This window comes from Oculina patagonica, chromosome 3, assembly GCF_052425735.1.
Source record: "Oculina patagonica isolate OP01 chromosome 3, crgOcupat, whole genome shotgun sequence".
Lineage (NCBI taxonomy): Eukaryota > Metazoa > Cnidaria > Anthozoa > Scleractinia > Oculinidae > Oculina > Oculina patagonica.
In genome coordinates, this window is record NC_135760.1 from 9785274 (window position 1) to 9798043 (window position 12770).

Consider the following 12770-nt stretch of genomic DNA (forward strand, 5'->3'; position numbering starts at 1 on the left):
GTGCGTAGGTTTATTTTGTAAAGAAATATATCATGCTTGGTCAAGCAGGGAAACCACAACTAATAACTCTTTTTTGAAAGGAAAGCGACGCAGCGCTAAAGCAATCAACCAAAACACATAATAACATTGTCAACATTTTATTACAGTTAATCATCGATACATCTTGATCAATCTTCTTCGCTGCTAGAGTGATCTGTCCCGTCTTCGACGTTTTGCTCAAGCTTCTGAATTTCTTCTTCCACTATTGCAATCTCTGCTTCCTTAGTTTTAAGGCTTTTTGCTAACTCTCGCATCCTGCGACGAATTGCCTTTCTCTCTTAATTAATAATAATGTGCCTTTAGTCTTAACAAAAACAACAGATATAATTGTAAGATGACAATTATATAAAAACTAAGAATGAATTGCTAACCTGCTTCACAAGTCTCAGTCTCTCGGCTAGTTTTCTTGCAAGCCTAATGCGGGCTTGCGTACTTGAACCCTTTGTGCCTTCAGCGAGCGTTTCAAGAAATTGGAAAACGTGTCTTCTGTTTTCTGCCATCTTTGTTCTTGCAAGATCTACGCGACTTCGGTAAATTTATACTTTTACGCGGTGGGCAAGGCGAATAAATAGAACTGACAAACTATTTTTTTAGTGTGGGTGCCATTCCGAAAGGCGAAAAATAGAACTGACAAACTAGTTTTTTTTAGTGTGGGTGTCATTCCGAAAGGTGCTGGAAAAACGATTTGACAGAAAAAAAATTTTTCAGAACATTTGCTGCACCTTTCGGCATTTGCTGCACCTTTCGGCATTTTCAACACCTTTCGGAATGTATGACTCATCTGTTATAAAAAAAGAAAGGGAAAGCCCATTTCTTTATGGCCGGAAGTTCAAGATTATTCTGTGAAAACATTTTCATTTTACCTCATCGGTTTGGCTTCCAACGTTTATTTTGCCTCGTTCAGACAATAAACATTGCTCAATGTAACATAAGACAGCGAAGACACGCGATTCTCGCGATTTTGTCACAGAATTAATTCCTATTGAACAAATGTTTCTCATTGGTATAACGCCAACATGTCTGCTGCAAGTTATTCGAAAGAAGTTTTGCAAGCACTCTTGAAGGAAATTCGTGACTTTAAAGAAAATCCACAATGGAACAACAATTTTTTATTGGCCCAATCCGATTTCAATGAATGGCTACGCGTGTGGAAAATGACCATACCAGAAGGAAGCCGAATAAGCAAAGACCTTTTTGTTTTTCAAAAGAAAACAAAAGGAAAGTTCGTTGATTTGGTAGAGAATGAAATAATAGATTTGAAAGGCATAAAAGTGAGTTTTGAGATGAAAATAAAGTTTACAAAAGAAAATTTAAAGACTGGCGTAATACAAGAGATGGAGCATTATTTTAAAGAAAAAGAACCCCACGTTTTTAACGAACATAATAAACAACAGATAAAACAAGAGTTTGATAGATTTATTGAAAGAGCAAAGGGCCAAATTGAGGCTTGGTCAGAGCGCGGCTCAGGCTGGGTTATTGAAAGAATAACCGAAGCGTACTTGAATGTTGCACGCTATCAGCCGCTACGTGGAGGAACTTACTTACCTCTCCCAGCCAATTTGGCAAACAAGAAAGCAATCATTAACGTACGAAACAGGGACAACGAATGCTTGAAGTGGGCTCTAAGAGCTGCTTTATTTCCTGTAACGAAAGGTAAGAACCCAAATAGACCAAGCAGCTATCCGGCCAATGACGATATAAACTATCTTGGAATTGACTTTCCTACGCCAGTAAAACAGATTGACAAGCTCGAGGCTCAAAACAGCAACCTCGCAATAAATGTGTTCGGCTGGGAAGACAATCGTGTGATTGTGCACAGAATAAGCAAAAAAGAAGCAGTTGTGCCTCGGATAAACTTGATGTTAGTTGAGTCAGGATTAATTCAGCACTACTGTTTTGTAAAAAGAGTAAGCGCTCTGCTTTTTGATCAGAGCAAACATCGTACTGCAAAACACTTTTGCATGATGTGCTTGACCGGTTTTACAAGATCTGACTTGCTCGAGAACCACGAAAATTTTTGCAATGGCATGAACGGCAGGCCGACAAGGATCGAGATGCCGGAAAAGGGGAAAAACACCATTTCTTTCCAAAATCATCACAAACAGATGAAGGTACCATACGTGATATATGCAGACTTTGAGGCTTTGGTCAGAAAGATTTCAGGCTGCGAGCTTGGGCCAGAGAGCAAGCAAAAAAGCTACACCGAGAAGACAGAACAGCACGAGGCATGTGGTTTTGCTTACACAGTTGTAAGGAGTGACGGTAGGAATAAACGGCCAGTGGTTTACAGAGGCAAAAACGCTGTTGAAGTGTTTTTGAAGCAACTTTTAAATGAAGAAAATTTGATACGAAAGAGTTTGGCAACACCAAAGCCACTTGTTATGACGGCAAAAGATTGGGAAAAACACAAAAACACAACTGAATGCCACATTTGCACCAAAAGTTTGATAAAAGATCTCTTTTTTGACTCATTACCTGTTTGGGACCATGACACAGGCCGTTATTGCGGCCAAAGCCACAAATGTTGTTATTACGCGGCGCTCAAAAAAATAAATTTTGTTGGGCCAAAAATAGAAAGAAAAGAAAAAGACAAAATAGACCAATGGATTGCAAACAATCAGGAAAAATGTTTGTTTTGCGCAGAACCTTTGATGAAGCAAAACTTTAAAGACTCTGTCAAAGATCATTGCCACATAACAGGCAAGTACCGCGGAGCCGCGCACAACGCATGCAACCTGAAAATGCGAATAAAACCAAACACGGACCAAATACCAGTTGTATTTCACAACCTGAGGGGCTATGATGCACACCATTTAATGCAGGCGATGTCAAAGCTGTCGCAAGCAACACAAAAAGAGGTGAAATGTGTTGCCAACAACATGGAGAAATACATTACATTTTCATTAGGTGGTCTGCGTTTTATTGACAGCTTAAACTTTCTTCAAGGAAGCCTTGATTCACTTGTAAGTGCGGCACCAAAGGAGTCATTAAAAATAACAAAAACCATATCAAAAAGAAACTGTGAAAAAAATTCAGAATTTGTAAAAAAAATCAAAAAAAGAGCAAGAAAAAGAAATAGAAAAAAATGCAGAACTTCTTTACAAAAAGGGTATCTATCCTTACGAGTACATGGACTCATGGGAGAGATTTAGCGAAACAAGTTTGCCTGTCAAAGAAAAGTTTTACAGCAAACTCAACGACGAGAACATAACAGATTATCAATACAAGCATGCGAACAATGTTTGGAAAACTTTTAAATGCGAAAATCTTGGCGACTACCACGATTTGTACGTTCAAACAGACGTGGCCCTGTTGGCAGACGTTTTCGAAAACTTCCGAAATATCTGCCTTGAGCAGTACGGGTTGGATCCTGCGAATTATTACACGTCGCCTGGTCTTTCCTGGGACGCACTCTTAAAAAAGACAAGAGTCGAGCTGGAGCTGCTGACAGAATTTGAAATGCACCTTTTTATCGAAAGAGGACTACGTAGAGGAATTTCGATGGTAAGCAAGAGATACGCAATAGCAAACAATCCTTATGTTGAAGGCTTCCATCCAAGATTGCCAAAAAAATATATAATGTTCTACGATGCAAACAACCTTTATGGGTGGGCAATGAGCAAGCCACTGCCAAAAAGCGGTTTTAGATGGAAAAGAGTTATGCCGACAGAAAAAGAAATAATGAGAAAAAAGGAGTTAGCAAAAACTGGCTGGATATTGGAGGTAGACCTTGAATACCCTGCTGAACTGCATGAAGAGCATAATAGCTACCCGTTGGCACCAGAGAAAAAGAAAATAAATAAGGACCTATTTTCGCCTTACCAAAAGAAATTAATAACAGAGCTTAAATTTGATCCGCCGGACACTGAAAAGCTTGTTTTGACTCTTGAGGACAAAAAAAATTATGTTGTGCATTATCGAAACTTACAGTTTTATCTTAAACAGGGAATGAAACTGAAGCGTGTGCACAAAGTGTTGGAGTTTGAACAAGAATGCTGGATGGAGCCGTACATCCGGATGAACACAGAATTTAGGAAAAAAGCGAAAAACGACTTTGAAAAGAACTTTTACAAGCTAATGAATAACTCAGTTTTCGGAAAAACAATGGAAAACCTGCGTAACCGTGTTGACATAAAAATAGTACGAAGCAATGAAACAAACAAAATCAGAAAAATGGTTGCCAGCCCATTGTACTCAAGGCATGTAATGTTTTCAAACGACCTGGTCGGGATTGACATGCGCAAAAGCAAACTGTTTCTTAATAAGCCTGTCTATACAGGGATGACTATCCTTGACAACAGCAAGACACTGATGTACGACTTCTTTTACAACCATCTGAAAAAGTTGTACGGCCCGCGTTGCGAGCTCTTGTATACAGATACAGACAGCCTTTTGCTGGAAATAGAAACAGAAGACGTTTACGAAGACATGTGTTGGAACAAAGAAAAATACGACACAAGTGACTATCCCAAAGAACATTTCCTTACAGCGAAGAAAACAAAAAGGTTTTGGGCAAAATGAAAGATGAATGCAATGGAACGCCAATAGCAGAGTGTGTTTGTTTGAGATCCAAAATGTACTCGATAATGACTGATGTAGAAAGTGAAAAGGTTTTGAACAAAATAAACGACAAATTTCCCGAAACATACATATCAGAGTGTGATTGTACGGGACAAAAAATATACTCGATAATGACTGATGTAAAAAGTGAAAAAAAAAGTTTTTGGACAAAATAAACGACAAATTTACCGAAACCTTAATATCAGATTGCTTTTGTACGGGACAGAAAAAGCCATCAATAAAGGTGGACGAAAAAAAAATAAAAAAAGCAAAAGGGGTAAAAAAAAATGTTGTCAAAAAGCAAATAATCCACGAACAGTACAAAAAAACGCTTTTTGAAACAAAACAGTTATGGCATGGAATGAACATGCTTAGAAGCGAGGGTCATGAGATTTACGGAATGCATCTCAACAAGGTCTCGCTGTCGCCTTTTGACTCAAAGCGATGGATTGCTGGCGACGGGATACATACAAATGCTTACGGGTATAAGCCGACATAAACAGAACGTTTATAGCTTTTCTGGTGGTAACTGTGTATTTGGAGGAATAATAAGCAATTCTTCACGCACAAAGCCGCGCTTTGGACCATCGTGCAAGTAATAAAGCAGTGGCTGATCAGGTTTAGTAACAGACCTTTCGATGCTGTAGACTTTTAATGACCAAATCGGATCTGTTGCCCTTTTTACGCCGCCTTCTAGCTCGCCAGGTTGGTAGAGATAGCGCACATTAACGAGAGAGGGTATTTTTTTTTCTTTCTTGCCAACAGGCCTTGTATATTTTGAGGACGGTTTGGACGAAACAGCCTTTTCTTTGATTGCAGCAGCAGGTTTTTTTCCAGTAAGACTGGTAACTTCGTTGTTCAGAGCGGTAACAACTTCGGGAAGCCTTTTTACCCACGCTGTCGACCGCTGGCCAGATGGCAGGTTCATCTCGAAACCGTACTGATAACCAAACAGGCGCCTTGCCAGTGTTTGATTAAAACGTTCAACAATAGCTTGATCTCTGTGGATATTAACACGCCCGCGTCTAATATAGGTTTTGTGATTTTCCATTTCTTTGGTAACAGCTCCCATGAATTCGCGACCAGGGTCAACTTGCAGCATCTGTGGCCATTTTAGTGCACTTCGCCTGTAAATTGTCTGAAAACCTTTTGCAACCTCAGTTGAATCTTTGGAGGTCAAGGGCTCGGCCTCTTTGAAACGGCTGGCAACGTCAACAACAGTCAGAGCGTATTTGTAAACTTTTCGCCCTCGCGGCAGTTTTTCGTGTGGCAGAAAAAGAAGGTCCGCCTGGTGGACCGCGTTAGGAGAAGAAACATCAAATTTTTGGCGAGGAACGTATCGTGGTGCCGGAAGGTAGATCTGCCAAAGGGCCTGCTTAACTAGCCACTTTTTTGCGGCATCTTCGGAAACCTTGGCAGCCTCGGCTAATTTTTTTATCGCGGCAATTCCTTTCCAGTAGCCCTGGGGGCTGTAGTAGACTTTCGAGATCTTTGCATCCATGCGTGTATACAAGAAAAAAAGAAAAGTTTAAAGAAACCGAAAGGCAGCGTACCCAAGTGCAAGCGCGCCAGCACCAACGAACATAAGTTCATCTTGTTTCTGCTGCTCGCTTGGCTGATAAAATTCAGAGAACTTTGGCTCTTTCGGAGGAATCATTTGTTTGTCAGGATGTGCCTGGTTGTAGAGTTTGAAAGCGTAGTCAGTGTTTGTGAAGTTCTGTTTGGCCTGCTCTTTTATTTCTGCGTTGGTTTGTATCCAGTCGAGGAGCTTGGTGCGGTCGCGAGAGTATTTCGCGTTAGCTGCCTGGTAAGCCTCGAGAGCTTTGTCGTGCCTTTCTTTTTCTTTCAAAGCGGCGTCATCTCCGCCACCCAAAGCTCGAGCAAGGTAGTTGCCGCCAATGAAAGCAGCAGCGTTCAAGATTGCTCCGCCAGCCATAATAGCGATGCTTGCCATGGTTGAACTTTGTTAATATATTATGTACAATTTTTTAATTGTCTGGAAGAATTTTCTGGTCTTCGAGGTACTGTTTGAGCGCAATGCTGCCTGCCATGACAGCCGTGAACTTTGCATAGTTCATAAAACTGCTGCTGGGGTCAGATGTAAAGTTTTCTTTAACAATTTTTTTGGCAGCCCAGCCGATTCCGGCGGCGAGACCTGTAATGGTGGCGGCATCCATGAGTGTTTTCACTAGCTTGTTGTCGGACATGACGGTTCAGTATAAAATAATAAAAAAGTATTCAATTGAAAATTTTTTTTCATGCAGCGCCGGCTGCAACTTTTTTTGTGCTTTCAATACCTGCGTTGTACCCTTCATTATAGACTCGTTGGCGCTCGCGCGCTTCTTCTTGTTGGTTGTCCTCTTCATATTCCTCAACTCCACTTGATGTTTCAATAAAATCATCTCTTAAAGCGTCTATAAAAAAACATAATACACTAATAGAAATCGACGTAGCACCGATTTTAAAAAATAAAGATGAAAATTCATCAAAAGTTCGCGGTAGCTTCATCGTTATAATAAATGAAAAAGAAATATTCAAAAGAAATATTTTAATCCATCGGACGGATTCCTCTTTGTGAGCCCTTTGGGATCAAGCCATTTTGGCTTGTTGGTTGCGGGATTCTCGATGCCACAGGGTGCGTTGGCACCCTCTCTCTTACTGAGTTTTCAACTCTTGCTGCTATCTCTGGTGTAACTTGAGAGTCAGAGAGCCCTTCGGGCTCGGGAGCACCTTCGACGCTTTTTCTATTGAAAAAGGCTTTTATGTCTTCGCGTTTCACATAAGTTGTAACGATTGCAACGCCGATACCAAGCAAAGAGATCAATTGATTTGTGGTGAGACCGCTTGATTGCGGCTGAGCCTCGGTCACTGGCGGAGTTACATTTCGCTTAGCAGATGCAGATTTCTTTTCCTTTTCTTTTGCAATTATTGCAGCAGCCTCGACAGCAGCTTTTTTCTGTGCTTCACGAGCCTGTTTTGTTTTTTCAGCTGCAAGCTTTCCAGCAGCTACTCGCTTTGGATTTTTGGCAGGCTTCGTTGCAGGAGTTGTTGAAGTAACTTGGTTTTGAACTTCAGTAAGAATTGCTGGCTCGCTTGGGGTTTGTGTTTGACTTTGTTGTTCGAGCTCGGTCATTTATAATAAAAAAAAATAATATTTAAATAGAAAATTGCTCAGCAAGATTTTTTGCTAAGCAATTGCTAAGCATTGTTCAGTAATTACTTAGCATTTTCTTAGCATTGCTCAGAAAAAATCTTCAGTAGTTGATGTTTCTTTGGTTTGCAACTTTGTCAGGACCCCTTGGGCGTCTTTGACGCGTGCTGCGCACGTTCCCGCTCCAGGCTCGGCTTCGTTTAATTCAATGTGCTTTGTTGTGATGAGCGCAGCATTGGCAAGGGCAAGAAAGCGGCCGCATTTCAAAGCCAGACCGCCTGCCAAAGTGGACAGCTCTTTGCTGATGATGTAGTCGTTTTTGAGTTCCTTCTGATAATCATTGACGTCCTTGATATTTACGGCCATACCAACGACTTTGGTTACAAGAAAAATAAAGCTGTCAATCAAGCTGTCGGTTGTTTTGGATCCAACGTATGCCTCATATCTCTTGAATTACTTTTCAACTTCTTTATCTGTCAAGCGCTTCACCTGCTCGTATGTCAGCTGCACACCGATTGCTTCATTGGCTTTTCCTGTTGAAACAAGGATTGCAAGCCGTTCACGCAAAGCATGAATGTCAGGGCCTTGAATGGATGCCATAGCGCTTTCTGTACTTTCTGGTTCAGCTCCTAGCAGTTCCATTACGGAAGCTAATTCTTGTTCACTTGCAGCGCCCTTGACGCTCTCGGGAGGAGAAGTTGCGAAAGGGTCAGCCATTTATTACTATAAAAAATATGTTCAATAAAAAAATTCTGTGCCGTAAGGGTGGCGATGAGAAATGACAAGATGCGAAAACTTATTATTTTTCAGCCTTGAAATGAGTTCTTTGCGATCCTCATGGGCAAGTTCGCCAGCGTAATCCTCAAAGATTGCATTCGTTGTCTTGGCAGAGGGTGTGTAAAAGAAAACGATTGCCCCAACATTTTCTCGGAATGAGGCACTTATGCTTGTCATTTTTTGAGTCAGCACCCAAACGTTCAAACCTACGTGGCGAGCAGAGAAAGCAAGATTCACCAACTCCCCTGTTCTTCTCTTTACATCTTTCGATGCAGCACAGTCGTCGAGGATGATAAGCGTGTTCGTTCCCTCAAAAAGAAATCTTGAAAGCCTTAACCAAGATTCAACCTCGTGCTGCTCGCAAATTAAAACAAAAAATCGAAGATCTTCCTCAGCAAAGCGATAATAAGTCTTGTTGTGCGCGAAAGTCGGGCATATGAGCACGATGTAGTCAAACTTGCCTCGGAAAGGGCCACAAAGCTGATTGACCACGTACCTTGTTTTTCCTGAGTTCGTTGGTCCCACAATGAGGGCGTTGAAGGGTATATTGGCAGGATCCATGCTTCGCTTTGCGAAAGCTATATCAATACTCAACACTTACTAATTCTTTATTTACAATAGAAAATTGTGCATCAGCGATAGCGAAAATGTAGCATTTGACATTCCCTGATCCTGAGGCTGTTCTCTGTATCTCTAAATTAACGCCATCCTTTGTGTTCTCCAAACGGAGCCCACTGCCGTGCATGTTGTTGTCGCTCATGGAGCGAAGGTCAATGAAAAGCCCAAACTTTTTTTCTGCATAAAACCTTTTGGCGTTATTAAAGATTTTTTGGTCTGGGTGTTTGCCAAAGAACTTGAGAACTTCCTCCCACATGTCTCTTCCTTCAACGCCCTGACTGTACACCTTATTTGGAACGCCGTTAATGCAGATTTTTACACTTGTTATGTCAGGGTTAAAGAAATATTCTGTATCTCTTGCACCTGCGGCGTGGGGTTCAGGAAAAAGAAGTAGAAGTCCCTTCAAGGAGCGCTTTGGGACGTTAATGCTTTCGTTTATTATCGTGTCAGTAGCTTTTTTTACTGTGATCGTTTTGTAATTATGCACATGCTCGTAAAAGAAACTTTTGCCGTTAATGTAAGTGCTTTCTACTTCTATTGCAAGTTCTTTGTGATAAATAGCCTCGTATTCGAGTTGGATGTCAGTTAGCTCATACCCAAGTTTTGATGGATCTGTTCCTCTTACAACCACATTTGGACTGTTCAGTTTTATCTCGAAGACAAGCTCGTCTGCGAGTGCACGCGGATAAAACACACCATGGTCTCTCAAAATCTCGTGATCCAGTGGGATACGATACTTGCTTCCATAAACTTCTGCCAGCTTCTTTTCCGCGTCAACTCCTGAGGTTTTTTTGTCACCAGCGTTTGAACGGATTTTGCATAAATCCTCGGACTGTATACCTTCAAGAAACATGTTGCTGCGCTTTTCTACTGGCAGAAAAAGGTCCTCGAAAAGTTTGTAGACGTCGTAAGCGTTCGTATCCTGCAGAGTATCTCCTGCAAACTTGACCACCATCCTTGAGACAAGCGCCCGGGTGACGTTGTTTACGAGAAAGTTGTTGGCATGGCCGCTCACCGTCAAGTTGAACACAAGAGCCAGGGAGCCTGGCACGAGAACGACGCCTTTTTCAAGCTTAGGCACAGCAACTCTCAGAATTTCTTCTGGAGACGCTTTATTCGGGTTAAATGTAACGCGATGTCGCACTCTGTCTGCCTTGAGCGCGTTTGGTGTTTTCTCTTCGAACGTTGGTCTGTGTCTTTCGCTGACAGCCATTGTATATTTAAATTAAAAAATGTATTTATTTAATATAACATGGCGGCAGAAGGTGGCTTTGGTGACAGAGATCCTCTTTTGGAAAATACAGACGACCGTAATGCCGGTAACGACGATGACGGCAATGCAACAGGCAGATTCGAGCCTGGAGATGCATCAACGCCCGGACCAAGCGAACAAATACCAATGAGAACTACCACGATGAATAGGCCGCCTGAGCGCGGCTCACACACTGCAGAAATCTCTTTTATCGAGGGCCGTGGTAATCTGACAAGGGAATTTCAGTTACAAGAGGCGCAGAAAACGATCAAATACTATTTCCCAGAATATGATGAAAGCCTTGATTTGACTATAAACAATCGTGGCAAAATCGTTGCGAAAGGGCCCAAAGGTGGAGACATTGAGATTTTTAAAGCAGACCAAAAATCACTTCTTTCTGCTTTCATAAATAGATTTAAAACAAAACTTGGCTTGCTAAGAGACGACTTCTTAGACAAACAAAAAAAAGAAAAGGGAAAATGGGGAAAATATATTTCCGATCAACAAAAAATTTCAAAAGATACCACTAAAGACAGTTCAGAAAGAGCTTTGGCGGAGCGAAACATAAAAAAGGCAAAAGAAGAAATAGGGAAAATTGATAATCGAATAAATGTTGTTGAAAAACAGATACTTGGACAAGAAACAAGAATTCCAGAAGCACCCACTTTACAAGAATTCCAACAACATGAAGCAGAAAGGCTCGAAAGGGAAGAGGAAATACGACAAGAGAGACATGAACAAGAAGATATTGCAAACGACGAAAACAGGCCACAAGCGGAAAGACAACAAGCTCGTGAAAGAGTTGATGACTTGAATCAAGAAATTAATGAAATAGAAAATGAAAGAGAAGAAGAGATTGAAAGATTGTCTTTAACAGACAAATTAAGAGAAAAGGTAAAAGAGATTTTCAAAAAATATGGCTTCACAGTCACAGCTGTTTTGCTTGCAGTCGGGACCACTATTGGTGTTATTGTTCACTATCTTTCAAACGGTTTAAAAGATGTAGCAAATGGTGTTGGTAACGGTCTTCAGACACTTGGCAAAAAAATTGCAGGTATTCTGCCGGGCCTCCTTGGCTCGATTGTCAGTTTTGTGTTTCGAACGGCCGGCCAGGTGATTAGCTTTCTCGGCAAGAATGCTTGGCTTTTGATTGTCGGTGTTGCTATCTTTCTTATCGAGCGAGTTACAAAACGAAGCGAGCGCTAAGCTCCCGAGCTCAATGAGCTCGGCTGACCGCAAACGCAACAATAACAACACCAGCAATAAGGTAGGCCTTGTTTTTTTCGTGTGCTGTATCTTCAGTGTCTAGCTTCTGCGATTCATCTGTTTTTGACACAGTACCCACTGAAGACGTTTGTGGTGCCGGCTCTTTTTTTGCAGCTTTGTGAATCGGGTTTGACGGATGACTTGTTGGTCTATTAACTTTTGATGGCCCACCGCTCATACTTGTTGCGCCCACTTTTTTTGTTGATTTGTTAACATCATCATTCACTCCTACTTTCATTCCTCCTACAGCCTGCTTAAGCTGGTTGTTGTAACCAACAACGCTTTCTGTATTTATTACCATCCTGGCGGGCATAAGCCAGGCACCTGGGCAGACGGCAAGGTTAAGCCGAACCTTAGCCTCATCGATTGCGAGTTGGTATCTTTGGACCGACTTTGCCAGATCAGGTTGCCTTATAGCGTCTTCAACCAACACGAGGAACTCACTTTGAGCCTCCTTTGCGCGGCCGCCTGTGCCAAGTATGCTACTTCGAACGTTGACCTGCGAACCCAAAATACAGTAGACAAAAGCCTCTATCGACTGGTTTACTCTCGACAAACCTGCTTGGGTCAACCCTCCCACGGCGTTAGGACAAAACCAGTCTGCCTGTGCATTTGCGGAATCATCTGGCTCTATGTATTGAATTAAGTTGCCCTTGCTTGCAGCTCCCCCTTCGTCCGAAAATTTATCGTAATCAGGGTATTTTGCCCCAGAATTTTTCGAACCAATATTTGAGATCCAGATATAAACGTCACCCAGTCCGTGGTTCGCGCCTCTTGTGAAACGAAAATCGCTTGACGGGTCGACACCGAACTCAGCACATATTCTTTTGTACGAAGCCACGTCGTACTTGTTGTCAAACTCGCTAAACGTTGGGTCGCCAGGCAAGGCGCTTACGCTCTGAATTCCACCCATCTGAAACAATATTCGCCTGATTGTGAAATAAACGTGAAAAAGGTAAAAATTACGCACAACCGGAGGCAAGCTGAGAGCTGAGTGCTCTTCATCGAAAATCTCTCGACTGATCCCACTGCCTGTTGTCGCGCACCAGACAGCAAAGTTAAGTTGCTGAGGCCAGTAGCCCATATTTTGGCAAGCAAGCCACCTTT

General features: G+C 41.8%; 1 protein-coding gene and 1 pseudogene across 1 annotated transcript in view; one reads left to right on the forward strand and one right to left on the reverse strand.

Moving 5' to 3' along the window:
• The window catches only part of LOC144646399 (uncharacterized), a 75317-nt gene that overhangs the window by 29614 nt on the left and 32933 nt on the right, over window positions 1-12770 (reverse strand). The window lies entirely within an intron of this gene.
• Window positions 1056-2707, forward strand: LOC144645826 (uncharacterized; annotated as a pseudogene).